The 14,009-nt window shown below is 33.7% G+C and overlaps 1 protein-coding gene across 2 annotated transcripts in view; it reads left to right on the top strand.

The window, feature by feature from the left end:
• LOC128997966 (centaurin-gamma-1A) overlaps positions 1 to 14,009 on the top strand; it is a 172,780-nt gene that overhangs the window by 5,494 nt on the left and 153,277 nt on the right. The gene's annotated exons all lie outside the window — the stretch shown is intronic.

The following is a 14,009-nucleotide window of genomic DNA, read 5'->3' as shown; positions in this document are numbered from 1 at the left end:
GAACTAAAATAAAGTGATTGTAAAAATTATTAATGATGAATTATGTGTTATGCTTGTTATCCAACATAGTAATATTTTTTTCCTCATGTAGGCTACAATCATAGAATTACAGTATTAATGAAAATCCTAAAATCTTTGTCAAATAAACATTTTGTAAACAAATTATCATACTGGTATAGATAAACTATAAGATGTGTTTAAACGCTAAAATAGTATTATATACGGTACTATGTTTACGAGACAATAAATAAGTAAATAAGATATAATAGATTGGCTGACTTTTTTGATTAATTAATTACTTAAGTCACCTTTAGGTCCAACCCATGACTGTTATATTTAAATCACTTAATAACAGTGTATTTAAAAAACCGCTTATTTCAAGTAGTGTTGGAAATAATTTATAAGCTTTAATTGGTAAATATACAATGGAGCATGTAATATCATTGACTATGGATATACTGGTAACTAGACATTCCATTCATAAGTTGTAGGGATGCATTGCACGACGTCCAAGTGCCACGACGTCCAATAACATTTATTCAGTGCCACGACGTCCAAAACATAATTTTTGAGTTGTTGCACGACGTCCAAGTGCCACGACGTCCAAAAGTACAGTAACTGCCAAAAATATAGTCTTTCTACAAGCTTTGGACGTCATGGCACTTGGACGTCGTGAAACAGCGCACTATAGAATTGTAAAAAAGTAACATTTGCACGACATCCAAAGTCACTGCCAGTTGCACGACGTCCAAGTGCCACGACGTCCAATAAATATTTGACTGTTGCACGACGTCCAATATAGCTCAGCGCTGTTGCACGACGTCCAAGTGCCACGACGTCCAATATAGCTCAGCGCTGTTGCACGACGTCCAAGTGCCACGACGTCCAATATAGCTCAGCGCTGTTGCACGACGTCCAAGCTCCTTCATGATGACCGGTTACGATGACCGGCTACTTGCCGAACAGTGTTATCTCGTGTAAAATGCTTATGGAACCTTTATTAGTTATATATACATGGGTATATGTTCTTGTTCAGAAATATACTATACTATGAATATTTGTACCATTAATTGAAACATCATAAAGTAAAAAAAAAACATAAAAAGAAAAAAATAAACAAGGCAACAGTTGGAAAACTATAAGGTTTACATGGTTTGAAAAATGATGACATTTTGTTAACAACCGATAAACTTCATTATATTTGGAGTAAGCTTTTAGATACTTATTTTTTCAAGACTAGATGAATGTACATTGATCAACATGATCTTTGAAAACTATTTGTTATACCCTCATTTTAATTTTTACTAGTATAAAGAATAGAATGCCTTTTTCGAACAGTTTTTAGGCTTTAATTAAATGTTCTTATGTCGCAAATATGTTTATTAATAGTATTCACTTAACATTGACTTAATTTTATTTCAATAAATTTTGAGTTTATGTTTTGCTACACCACTGCAACAAAAAAAACCCAAAATTTAAATTTATTTAATTTAAATTGCAACCAATGAGAATATCATATAAATAAGTGGTACACAGGGTTCTTTTGTTTCCCCAACTCTAAAATACAACGCACATGAATTGAAAATGTTATAGGTTTTAATAGCACTGTAGCAAATCGAATATCAATAAAGTTAACTTATAATAATAAATTTACATATTCCTAGATTATAATTGAATGTGTTTACGAAGGAACACCACAGCCTCAAAATTCAACATTACAGTATATATACTCAAGATTATTGTTTTCATATAGCACAGTTGACGTTGCCAACTAGCGTGGGAGCGGAAGTCCTGATAAAGGCTGGTTCTCGGAAAAGTAATAAAATAATACAATTGTAGTTTGAATGAAACATTTTTTTTTATTTTGTACAGGATTCATGGGATCCTCAGCATCAAGTACAAACTGCAAAATGTGTGTCGAAGGTCTGATTAGACCTTCCGAGATTTAGACCTTCAGCAACTGATCCGTTTTTTACCTTCCTTTAATTTATTCTTTTTCATGTTGTGCTTCATGTAACATACATAGACTAGAGGGCCGCTCATGCCCTTGACAAATAAATGAACATTTTCGCACAAATACAAATCAATATCGTCATTAGACAAGAATTAAGAAATACAATTTTTAAACAAAACCTACCACGGCATATTCTTGAACAAGTATGCGTACAAACCTGTGATAAGCATGTTTGTTATTATTATACTTAACCTACGAATGCTATGACTTAGGGCATACCTGCTTTCCTAGATAAAATATCCGAACTAATTGCGAGTGAAAGGTGGACTTAGAAAAAGAGTAGTAAGAATTTACAACTATGAATTTCTCACAATTTATTGACAGTTCAGACGAACCTATGGCCACAGACTACGGAAACCTACAGTATTATTGTATTAGTATACTGTATTTGTATTATTGTGTTACTAGCAGAGTACCTGTCCTTCGTACGGGGTTGGCATATAAGTATAAATGCTTATTGCAGTTATGGGAGAGGACACGATTTAAAAAAAAAATTGTCTTTTAATTTATACGGTATCATATAGTGTAGCACACATCTACCATAGTCCTGATATTCTACCACTGCACCTAAAACATGGAAAAAGTAAAGTTCTCATTGTGTACCACAACTTTTTTTTTGCTAGTTGGTTCAAATTAGCTGTGGTCATTAATGCAAACAAACAACATAATAGTGCTGCACCCTGTTTGGCAAGCCTTATAACTTTTTAATGCTGTTTAATATCATAGAACCAACTTGTACAGTTAAAACGGCTGACAAAATTCTTTAATTTCCCTTTTAATATGAATACTCATAAGGTTAACATGAGAAAGTCCAGAGCCAAAGCCACCGGGGCGGAGACTGAAAGAATTGTTGAGGTAAGAATATGTCAATCGGGGATGTCATCTATCATCATACCAAATTTCAACCTTGTCGGTTTAGTATTTTTCGCGTTTGCTTGTCACAAACATCCATGTATCCATCCATACATCCATGGTTTGCACTGTAAACATAAAGCTATCACAATATTTCCAAACCGACAAGTAGAAAAATAGGAAAATATAAATAAATATGGAAAACAGGGTAATTTTTTAACATATTTTAGTGAAATTATATAATCAGGCAAATGGAAATTCAGTCTACAGGTTTGCTGTGGCAGGGGGATTATATTACGGTTTACACAAAAATAAATCAAAACATAAACCTCATAACACTCAGGAAAAGGGCCTAGGTTGATAGGGCAACGATTATAGAATCTTAATTATTTCCTATATCCATGATGAATGATTTCTTTTAAAACGAATTATTCCCAGTAAAATATTATTACAGCATTTCACAAAAATAGAACAGACTCAGTATAATAGATCATATACATAAACAAATGAAGTATCTCAAAGAATCATATACTAATTAAATTACATTAACATAATTGTTTGACAGCTACATTTAAGTCATGTAAAATAATGTTTACATTCGGGCTAGTAACATCATTATTTAAAATTTATAATCCTTACCGTCTCTGTTCTAATATTCGTGCATTATTTTATATGTTTGAACCAGCTGTGTGGAATTGTGAAATCAAAAAACATTTGACAGTTAGTTCTGGTTGTTTACATTTTAAAATTTAAATTAGGTGAACCGACATATTGGCCCTCTTATCGTCAAAAAATACCAGACCTTCTTGATTTTTTCGTTACGAAAGGTGTATCCCGAGATTGTGTGACAATCGAGCAATCTCTGGTCCTTTCCTCAGACCACTCACCTGTAATTTTAGCTATCGCTTCAACTGTTATATTCAAACCTATTCCACCACATTTATGTAAAAGAAATACAGATTGGAATTATTTTCGTGAATTAATGGATCAAAATTTAAAGATTTCTGTGTGTTTGAAGAGCGAAGAAGATTTGAATCTTGCTGTTGAACATTTCAACAAAACAGTTCAAGACTCCGCTTGGAAAGCAACTCCGGAATAAGCTATCCAATTGAAATTAATAGGAAAATTGCCGAAAAACGCCGACTCCGTAGAATAAGTCAAAACTCTAGAGATCAGACGGATAAAAGAAATCTAAACAGGGCCACTCAACAACTAAAAAGGTTACTGTTTAAATTAAACAATGACAGATTTCAAGATTTTTAATCAAACATTTCTCCATCTGAAGCTAGTGACTACTGTACTCCCTTTGGAAAGTTACAAAAAACTTAAAACGTCTACAAATTTGCATTCCACCTATTCTAAAAGAAGACGGTTCTTGGGCCAAAATCAACATCGAGAAAGCATATGTCTTTGCTTCATACTTCAAAGAAGTGTTAAAACCATATAATATAAATTCAAACGTTGAACAAGAAATTTTGGAATTCCTCGATTCTCCAAATCAACTTGATTTACCGGTAAAATTGTTTACACCATCCGAAGTTGCTAAAGTAATAAAAGACGATTTAAACGGCAAAAAAGCCCCCGGTTATGATCTGATAACAGGTAAAGTGTTGAAAGAGCTGCCTAGAAAAGGAATAGTATTCCTTACAGTACTTTTCAATGCAGTTTTACGCCTCGAATACTTCCCAATACAGTGGAAGGTTTCACAAATTTTGTTATTCCGAAACATGGTAAACCTTTAAATCAAGCATCCTCGTATCGGCCTACATCTCTTCTCCTCAGTTTCTCAAAAGTTTTTGAAAAACTTCCAAATAATAATTGACTAAAAAGAATTGTTGCCTTCCCATCAGTTTGGATTCCGCCGAAAGCAAATTCACCATTGAGCAAGTGCATAGAATAGTGAATGTAATCAAGGAAGATCTTGAAAATAAACGTTTTTGTTCATCTGCTTTTTGGACGTAGCCCAGGCGTTTGATAAAGTCTGGCACACAGGACTATTGTTCAAAATTAAAACTTCGCTGCCCCATACACACTATGGAGTGTTGAAATCATATTTGTCCAAACGCTTTTTTCAAATTAAATATCAAGATGTAGTTACAGATGTGCATGAAATTGAATCAGGTGTACCACAAGGCAGTGTTCTTGGACCTATTTTGTATATTTTGTTCACGTATGACCTTCCAAGTACTCAGGGTATTACAGTTGCAACATTTGCAGACGACACTACTTTTTTGTCATCAAATCAGGATCCTATTCTAGCATCAAAACCTTCAGGCTGCGTTAGACGATTTGTCTCAGTGGCTACAGAATTGGAAAATTAAAGTAAATGAAACAAATCCGTTCAAGTTACATTTACTATGTCTACAAGAACTTGCCCCCCAGTAACATTGAATAATGTGGTGCTTCCACAATCCAACAAAGTTAAGTACCTTGGTATGCATCTCGACAGACGGCTTACATGGCATTCACACATTTGGAACAAGCGACTTCATTTAAATAAAAAAAAAAAAAAAAACTAAATTGGCTTATTGGTCGAAATTCTAAATTATCTGTTGAAAATAAATTACTTCTATAAAAAATTATATTGAAACCTATTTGGACCTTCGGTATCCAACTCTGGGGAACCACTTCAAACTCGAACATAGAAATAGTTCAACGATTTCAATCTAAAACACTAAGAAAGATTTTACAAGCATTTTGGTTTGTCACAAATAAAGTTATCCATCAAGATACAAAATTACCCTATGTTAGAGAAGAAATAAAAAAACGAAGTGAAAAATATCAAAGAAGATTAGAAATCCATCAAAATTTCCTGGCAGTTAACCTCCTCGATAATAGTGAAGCTACATATAAGCTCAAAAGAGTTAATCCAATAGACCTTCCAAATCGTTTTTAGTTAGATTTTTTAAAATTTTTTGTATGTTAGTGCACTTGATGGAGTGTATCTAACCCATGTTAAAATGGTCATGAAATTTACTTATTGTTCTAGTATAGAATAGACTGTAAATAAATACTTGTTAAAAAAATATTAAATTTTGTAGGTTTGCTCTTGTTACCATGGATACCATCAATCAATATTTTACAATCTCTCACCTCAAATTTTTAAAGCCCACGGGGCAGAGCCCTAGGACAATAACGAAGAGGGAATAGTTGCATAATATTATCCTCGGAGCTGTAGCTTCATTTGCGTGCAATTTGAGACCAGTCGGTTCAGTACTTTTTGAGATTATCTCATACAAACACACAGACACACAGACACCACCTCTTCTTTATAATAGTATAGATGGATAGATAGATTACTATTATAATATTATATATTGTCTGTGCTATGGCTAAAATACGTTTTTATTACTGCATCAGCTGGAGACACTCTCTGAATATCTGCTTCAACCTTTTGTTGTCAAACATTGATCTCGTAAAATAGTGAAATTATTTTTCGTATACACTAATAGGGCAAGGTTTGTACTAAAAGAAAACCTTCTTTTAGTTCAAAAAATACATGTTTCATAGGAAACAAATAACCATCATAGTAACACCATTATAGCTTAACAAGTTGATAAGTGATAGTTCACATAATATTTGGCACATTTGACGGATAAACCTTTTTTGAATTCGTCATATTATAAGTGTATGAAAATTCATATATCTGTGTATCAATATCTACTTATCTCATTTCTGTTCAATGGAAGCGATGCAATTTCAATGATACTGGTACTAGGAATAGGAAGTCTTACAGCTGTTATAAAACTGTGCATACATTTTGTCTTACGAGTAAATTCGCTACCAAATTGATGTAGGCTAGTACCACAATTCTATTCTACTGCAGTACTTAGAATTCTACCACTACTCACATTAAACCTACCATATTTACTTTTGGGCTAGTTATTAATTTATTGTATTAATCATACAATATAGTGAATAGTGTAGTCATTTATTTATCTCGTTTCTATGACATAGCTCGATTTTGTAGAAATCAATTATGCAATCATAACAACAGAAATACTGCATCATTACATTTTACGGTGACATGAATAATTTAAACATTAATCGAAGACGAAGCGGTTGACAACTTTCAAACAGTTGACTAGGCCTAGTTGCCTTCAATAATTGCAATGCGAACTGTATGCACTGAGGTCGGCAAACAGTGTTCACAGTGAGCAGGCACTTTGGACGTCGTGGCACTTGGACGTCGTGCAACAGTCAAATATTGATTGGACGTCGTGGCACTTGGACGTCGTGCAACTGGCAGAGGCTTTGGACGTGGTGCAAATGATACTGTTTTACAATTCTACAGTGCGCTGTTTCACGACGTCCAAGTGCCACCACGTCCAAAGCTTGTAGAAAGACTATATTTTTGGCAGTTACTGTACTTTTGGACGTCGTGGCACTTGGACGTCGTGCAACAACTAAAAAATTATGTTTTGGACGTCGTGGCACTGAAAAAATATTATTGGACGTCGTGGCACTTGGACGTCGTGCAACACTCCCAGTTGTAGCCAGTTTTAGACTGAAAATGATAAGAAATTGAATTGAGTGTGTTGCTGTAAATTACTGTCTGTCTAATGTGCCAACTTATAAACCAAGGCAGGCTGAATAGACAAATTATCGTAAACCATTTTCTTATGTGACATCAACTTTTTGTGAAAGGCTCATTAAACGATGTTCTTTTTTAGTAAAAAGTTGGCTATAGCTGGTCCATATAGAACTTCAGTATCTAAGAGTCTGATGGTTTTAAATACTGTAACACAATCAAACATTGTTCTAAACCTGCCCATTTGTGTTACAGGTAAGAATGGCATTCCTGTGTTCTTCTGCTTATTGTGAGTATTTCATTAAGTTTATAAAACATTGAACACCTACAGTCTCTAGTCGCTGTGTGTTACCTTGTGTGGAGTAGACGGCCTTGAATGTCCTTATAGACTTTCGTCTCATTCATCTGTGCAGACAGTAAAGTTTGCCTTCTGTTATTACATCTTCATTGTAATCTTACTAAAAGGTCATCATGACAAGCATTTAAAAAATATTTGAGGTAAATTTCACCTTATGAAAAGTATTGTGTTCTTAACTATCAGTAAATTATAACTAATTGTTTAAATTATGTTGATCTAACATAGTAGGTACTACTGAGTATTTAACACTGCATTTAAAATTAGGTACTAAGTGGTTCTCCCATCATACATGAAAATACCATAACCAAATCAGTTTAATACAAATCAATTATTACTGTAAACAACAATATTAGTTTGGTATTTCATCAACAAAATGTGCATGTTTAATCAAACCAATGTAGTATGGCCTATGCTCATTACTTGTAGCTCTATTACATTTTTACTCACAATACAAAAAAAAATACACATAAGAGATAAGATAAGATCTTTATTTCCATTAAATATTCTTTTGAATACATTGGATATGTCAGGTTACAATATATAATCTATAAATGATAAATTGAACAAAGCAAAGGGCTTAAAACCCATCTTACACAAAATCATTGCAAGTAAATTTTTTTGTCAAATATTCATCAATTGAGTAAAATGCATTTGCAAGTAAGAACCTGATTACAACAGATTTAAATTTAATAATGTTCATGTCCCTAATTGCAAGGGGTAGCTTATATATTAAATAACCTTATGGCTAGTACAGATGGCTTTTTAATTGATTTACTTAGTCTAACATAAGGCAATAAGGTAAGTAATGTCTTATTCTAGTGTTGTAAGAGTGCACGTCATTATTATGCACCAAAACTGGTTGATCTTTAATGAAAATCAAGTTTTGCAGAATAAAAACAGAATAAAGAGTTAACATTTTTAAATGAACAAACCATGGTTTACAGTGAGTTTTATAATGAACTCATGCTATGATTCGAACGGCACGTTTTTGTAGGATAAAAACATCTTTCGATGCTGAGGCACTGCCCCAGACAATCAAACCATAGGTAATCTTAGCATGAAATAATCCAAAGTAAGCTGTTCTAACTACATTTTGCGAGACGACACCACAGAGTCGTCTTAGAGTAAAATTTGCAATAGTTAAATTTGCAACTAAGTTAAATTTGCAATAAAAACACAATCATCAGTTTCTCAGGCACCGGTTAATGTACTCGGAGAAACAATGTGTCATTTATATAAATGTAATGTTTGTCTGTAGAACTGCAACAAACTGAAAACCAACTTAATGTATTTCAGTTATTTCTATAACTCTTCAAGACTTTTTTATAAAAATTACTTTATAGCCTACTTAAGTTAGGCTATTTCATCTATTACTTTTTAATCAACACCTCGGATGTGTGTTATTCAAATCTAGCATTGGTTATAATTCATTGGTACATATTGTATTTTTCCGATATTAATTCAAACGCTCAAAAGTCCCTTACTTAATCAAAATAGTTACTACTGTACAGAATATCATTGCTGACCAACAGACAGTTTAAGTTTAATGCTTGTTATCTAAACCGCAATCAGGAAAAGAAAATATCACTGCTTGAACTGCAAGTTATAAAAAATGTAAATTGTCTGGAGATGTTAAATGTTTTACTAACTAGAAAATAAGCTAGGAAAAACTTATTGCAAGTTCACTAACCAAGCAAGACATCAAAACGAAGTAAAACAGCACAGAACAGTTTTCGAGATGTGGCAATTGGGTAGGGAACCATACAATGCCTGTTCTGAATCAATGTATAGAGAAAAACAAGCCATTGACAGCGACTGAGCTTACGAATGAATGTCTTAATGGAAACAGAAATGGCAACAGTATGGACTATCAACATAAACAAATTATATCCATGGCCCCAATATTATATTATTAACAGTAACAGCTGATTTGGACGTTTTTTTACAGTTTCGTTTAAACATGAATACGAACATGTTTACTTCCGGCCCAGTCACGAATTTTTTTTGTTTACGATTCATACAGTTTCTGTTGTGAATCGCGGCTCAAGCGTACGGCAAAGCGTAAAGTCTTACAAGATAACTTTAATAATAGGTTCGGCGTCACAGCCTTTGAGTAAGAAAGCCAATGACTACAAAACTAAATTAGAATACAGTAGTCATTGGTGTAGTATTACAGAATGTAGAGCGATATGTTCTGAGGTAGTACTGTAACTTGCCTGCTGGTCGAATTCCAACATATGGTTTGTAATTACGCCATTATAATTACTTTTATGATCACGGATATAAGTTATATTTCGGTCTCAGTGTTTTTTAAACATGATCGAAATATAACATAAAATCGCCGTACAAAATAAAATAATGGAATTGCAGTAAAAGAATACTGTGGTTTAACACAATGTGCAAAAATGCCACTTTGTATAAACATTTTGAAAGTTTTCTAAGCTGTTGGGCTTTTTGAAGGAGATAACTGCATCTTCAACACTGTCCAATGACTCCAAAATATTTACAAGACCATTTAATATGAATTTAAGTATAGTTTTGTCTGTTTCTTGCGTATTATAATGATTTTTTTGTTAAGTCATATAGCCCCTATGAAAACCGAAATTAAAGTTATCTGAATGTCTGTCCACCTGTTTGTGTTTTAAACTTCATAATTTATTGAGAATCTTAACAGTTTAATTTTAGTTTCTGGACTTTTCCTACACTAAGTGTTTTTTACTACACGTTTCGGGAGCTAAGGAAACTCCTCCAGTTTTCAAGTCACTAACGATTACTCAGCTACCTAACCATTCCATCCAACCTAACCTAACGTGTTTTGCACACATTGACGGCATATTATGTCATGACCTAAAAATGAAATACTGTACAAAAACACAATGAAACTAAAACTAAACACAACTATACACATCAGTCCGAAGCCTTTAAAGCTGGTCTGGAAAATAATATAACACACTCGCGGACACAACCACTCCAACACTATACACGAACGTGTACTATCAACGTGTATAATTAATGTGTGGTAAAACATCTCTAGGATAGGTTAGATTGGGCGTTCTGGTAAATGCAGTTGAAAACGAGAGAGGTTTCTTTACATCCCGAAATGTAGTGTTGTCAAAACACTTAAGGGTATAAAAAGTATTAAAATGTTTATGTGTCTGCCGGTGAAGCCTTGGATTGCATTGTATGCTGCAAATTCCGGGAAAACTAGGTCTCCTATTGAATTAGTAGCATTTCTTGATTCATTACATTTTGTGAATATCTTTTTTGTGTATATCTGGCCCTAAGCATTCGTAAAAAATACGATCGTTCAAAAACCCATGTTTTGAGCAATATTGGTCACATGTTCTCACCAATTTTACTACATTACGTCATCTACCAAACAGAAATCAGCTGCTTTTGGAGAAAGATTGTTTCTGCAGACTGACACTAAATGTTAACAATTAGTAGAAACAAATTATGAAACTAACTGGCTCCTATAGGCTAATCATTGTGGCGTAGTGAGACTGTTTTCGTAGTTTTTAAGAAACGGATTCTTCTTCCTTCGGTTCTAATCTTAATAACCCGTTGCAAGCAAGGGCAAAGCTACCAGTGTGAAATAAGTATTTTCATCGATGTTTTGATTCTGCTAACGTTGGGGATAGCTTATTGATAGACCTAATCATCCCATCTACATGTTAGCCTGGCTAGTTGCTGAGAGTTTCATAATAAAAACGTTGAATGTGAGAAATCGTCATGTAAATTACTGATCGTTGTTGAATACTTCAACTTAACTAAGTCACACTGATAAGACGACTTAATATTCAGCATCTTTTATGCCACATCAATCTCTGTAAAAAACCACGTCAGATGATAAAATATTAGACTGTATCGCACTCTATGTCCGCCTCATTTGGCAATGTTATTTAAAAAAGGCTACAGCTGGTCCATATAAATGGGATGTTTACTTCCGCATCCTAAAGTCAATAGTGTTTGTTTCAGTACAGAATGTGGGCCAGAATAACGAGCTCGACAGTGTCTACCCCATTCTTCTGTGGTTTTAGTCGCTAAGATTCGGAGTGTAATGGCAATGGCAGTCCCGGTGTAGGAAGTACGAGTTGGGATGAGTGGTCGAGTGGGGTAGAGATAGAGGAAGAAACTGGTTCGACATGTGGGTCAGGGTGTCGCGGCTGGCCTTGCTCCTGCCATATCCTGCCGCTACTGGTCCTCACTCCTCAATAGTTCCTGAGCGGCTCTTTAGCTAATCGATGTCGATGTATGTAATGGATATTCTATCACGAGAGTCTTGCATGGTCGGTAAAGCGACGGGCCGTGATGTCGTGGGTTCGCTCCCCGGTGCCGCCACTACAATACATTCTTGTACTGTATCGGCTCAACACTTGTTTTGCTAGATATCTTCCACGTGGTTCCACGCAAAGGCCGTGGACGAAGAAACGCACAAGGTTAAAAGAGAGAGAATAATTATGAAATTCGCGTAAATACCTGCTTCGTAGTTCAACTTTAATAACCAAATCACATTGATAGGACAATTGACTTATTGTAATATCAAGCATCTTTAAGCCACATAAACTACCTCAGTAAAATAACTACTAAGATAATCCTGAACTATTAGGGCAATCCTAAGAGTAATTTTGATTGCACCAATTTCATATATTCAAAGTAATCCGGAGGCTAACATCAAAAATGAAAAAGAGAAAATTAGACCACAGAATAAACATATTCTGTTATTCTACTATCTAGCTTGGTAAAATCTCAAATGTAGTTATTTTTCAAATTAGTATTCAAGTGGCATTCATCGGTACCGTACTAACGAATTTCATTGGATTGCGACCTTGTTTGTTTTCTTTCTTGTTTTATCTAAGCTCCTATACATTTAAACGCTGATCATATTCATATGTAAATGATTCAGTTCCATGCCCCTATAATTGGTTTATATATGTATAGAGATTTGAAAAAAGATAATAATACGGGAATCTACTTGTGCACCTGTTATATTTTTGAACTCCATAGATAAAAAAAAATGTAGGCATGTTTTAATGGTATCAACAAATTGGTTACACGTTGATAAACAAGTCTTTTGTGTTCCAAATACGGCGCCACACACAACGCTCAATTGAATCTTTGAAGTGTATTACAGTATAAAAACTAGCAATGTAGTCCGTATTTCATTTTTCTTTTATTTACAATATGCCTATTACTGAATCGATTTTAATATAAAAATCGTCTACACAAATTGAAAATGCTAAATTTATATTAAATTACATGTGTAAATACTATTACTAGTAGTAAATTAAAGTTATCATAGTAAAATTCAAAAGTTTACCGAATAAACATCGAAATACTCTGGGAGTTAACATACAAAAATGCTTTTTATATTCAACCTATATTTTGTACATCTTTGAATGTAAAATACTTCCGGGAAAACAACATATGCGGCATGTCGAAGCAATGATTCATCAGCAATGTAAAATTCCCCTAGACAATAGCATGATAAATTTAACGATCGATACGCGACAACAATAAAATGGACAATGGAAAGTAAAGTAACAATTTATTCAAGGCCAATTCGCGTTATGCGATATTTTAAGTGGAGTTGTAAAGGACAAACTATGAGGCAAGAGGTGTAAACAAGTAATTCACAAACTAGTAAACAAATTACTAAACTAACTATGATTAACGTTAAGCGGCTTTTGATGGCATTTGAACAGATACCATGGTGGGATTTCCTGGCTCTTCTAGGTTGCATTCATTTGCTTAAACTTAACTTGGGCTGTAATTTATGCTTCAATTTGGATTTGTAATAATAGTTATTTAAATGTATCAATCTTATTTAGTTTCAACATGGTAAAGCTGTATAATGCTTGTTCTATAAAACTAATGTTGAGTTTTTTTTTTCAGAAACTGATTTTGAATTGAATCATCTCAAATATAAGTATTCTTTGATGCTTCTCTGTACGAACTGTGTTAAATATGATTGCTCAATTCATATACAATTTACTAAACAAGTACAGATAGAAATAAAATAGTTTGAAAAATATTAGAAAACCCAAAGAGAGACTAAAATAAAAACATAAAAAACTGTATGGTTGGACTAAGCATGACATTAAAAAGGTGCTTAATAAAACGACGTATTTATTTTTCAAAGCCGAAACCGAAATTTTTATAACTAAAAGAGAAGGTTGCTGTACATTTTTGTGGTGAAATAAGAGAAGCCCCTTCTTCTTATCTCTTAAATCCTAATTAAAATGACAATTCGT

This window comes from Macrosteles quadrilineatus, unplaced genomic scaffold (genome assembly GCF_028750875.1).
Source record: "Macrosteles quadrilineatus isolate MER2022 unplaced genomic scaffold, UCM_ALF_1.0 Scaffold_7__1_contigs__length_78375512, whole genome shotgun sequence".
Taxonomy (NCBI): Eukaryota; Metazoa; Arthropoda; class Insecta; order Hemiptera; family Cicadellidae; genus Macrosteles; species Macrosteles quadrilineatus.
Note: the sequence above shows the minus strand (reverse complement) of the source record. Positions and strands in the feature narration are given on the sequence as shown.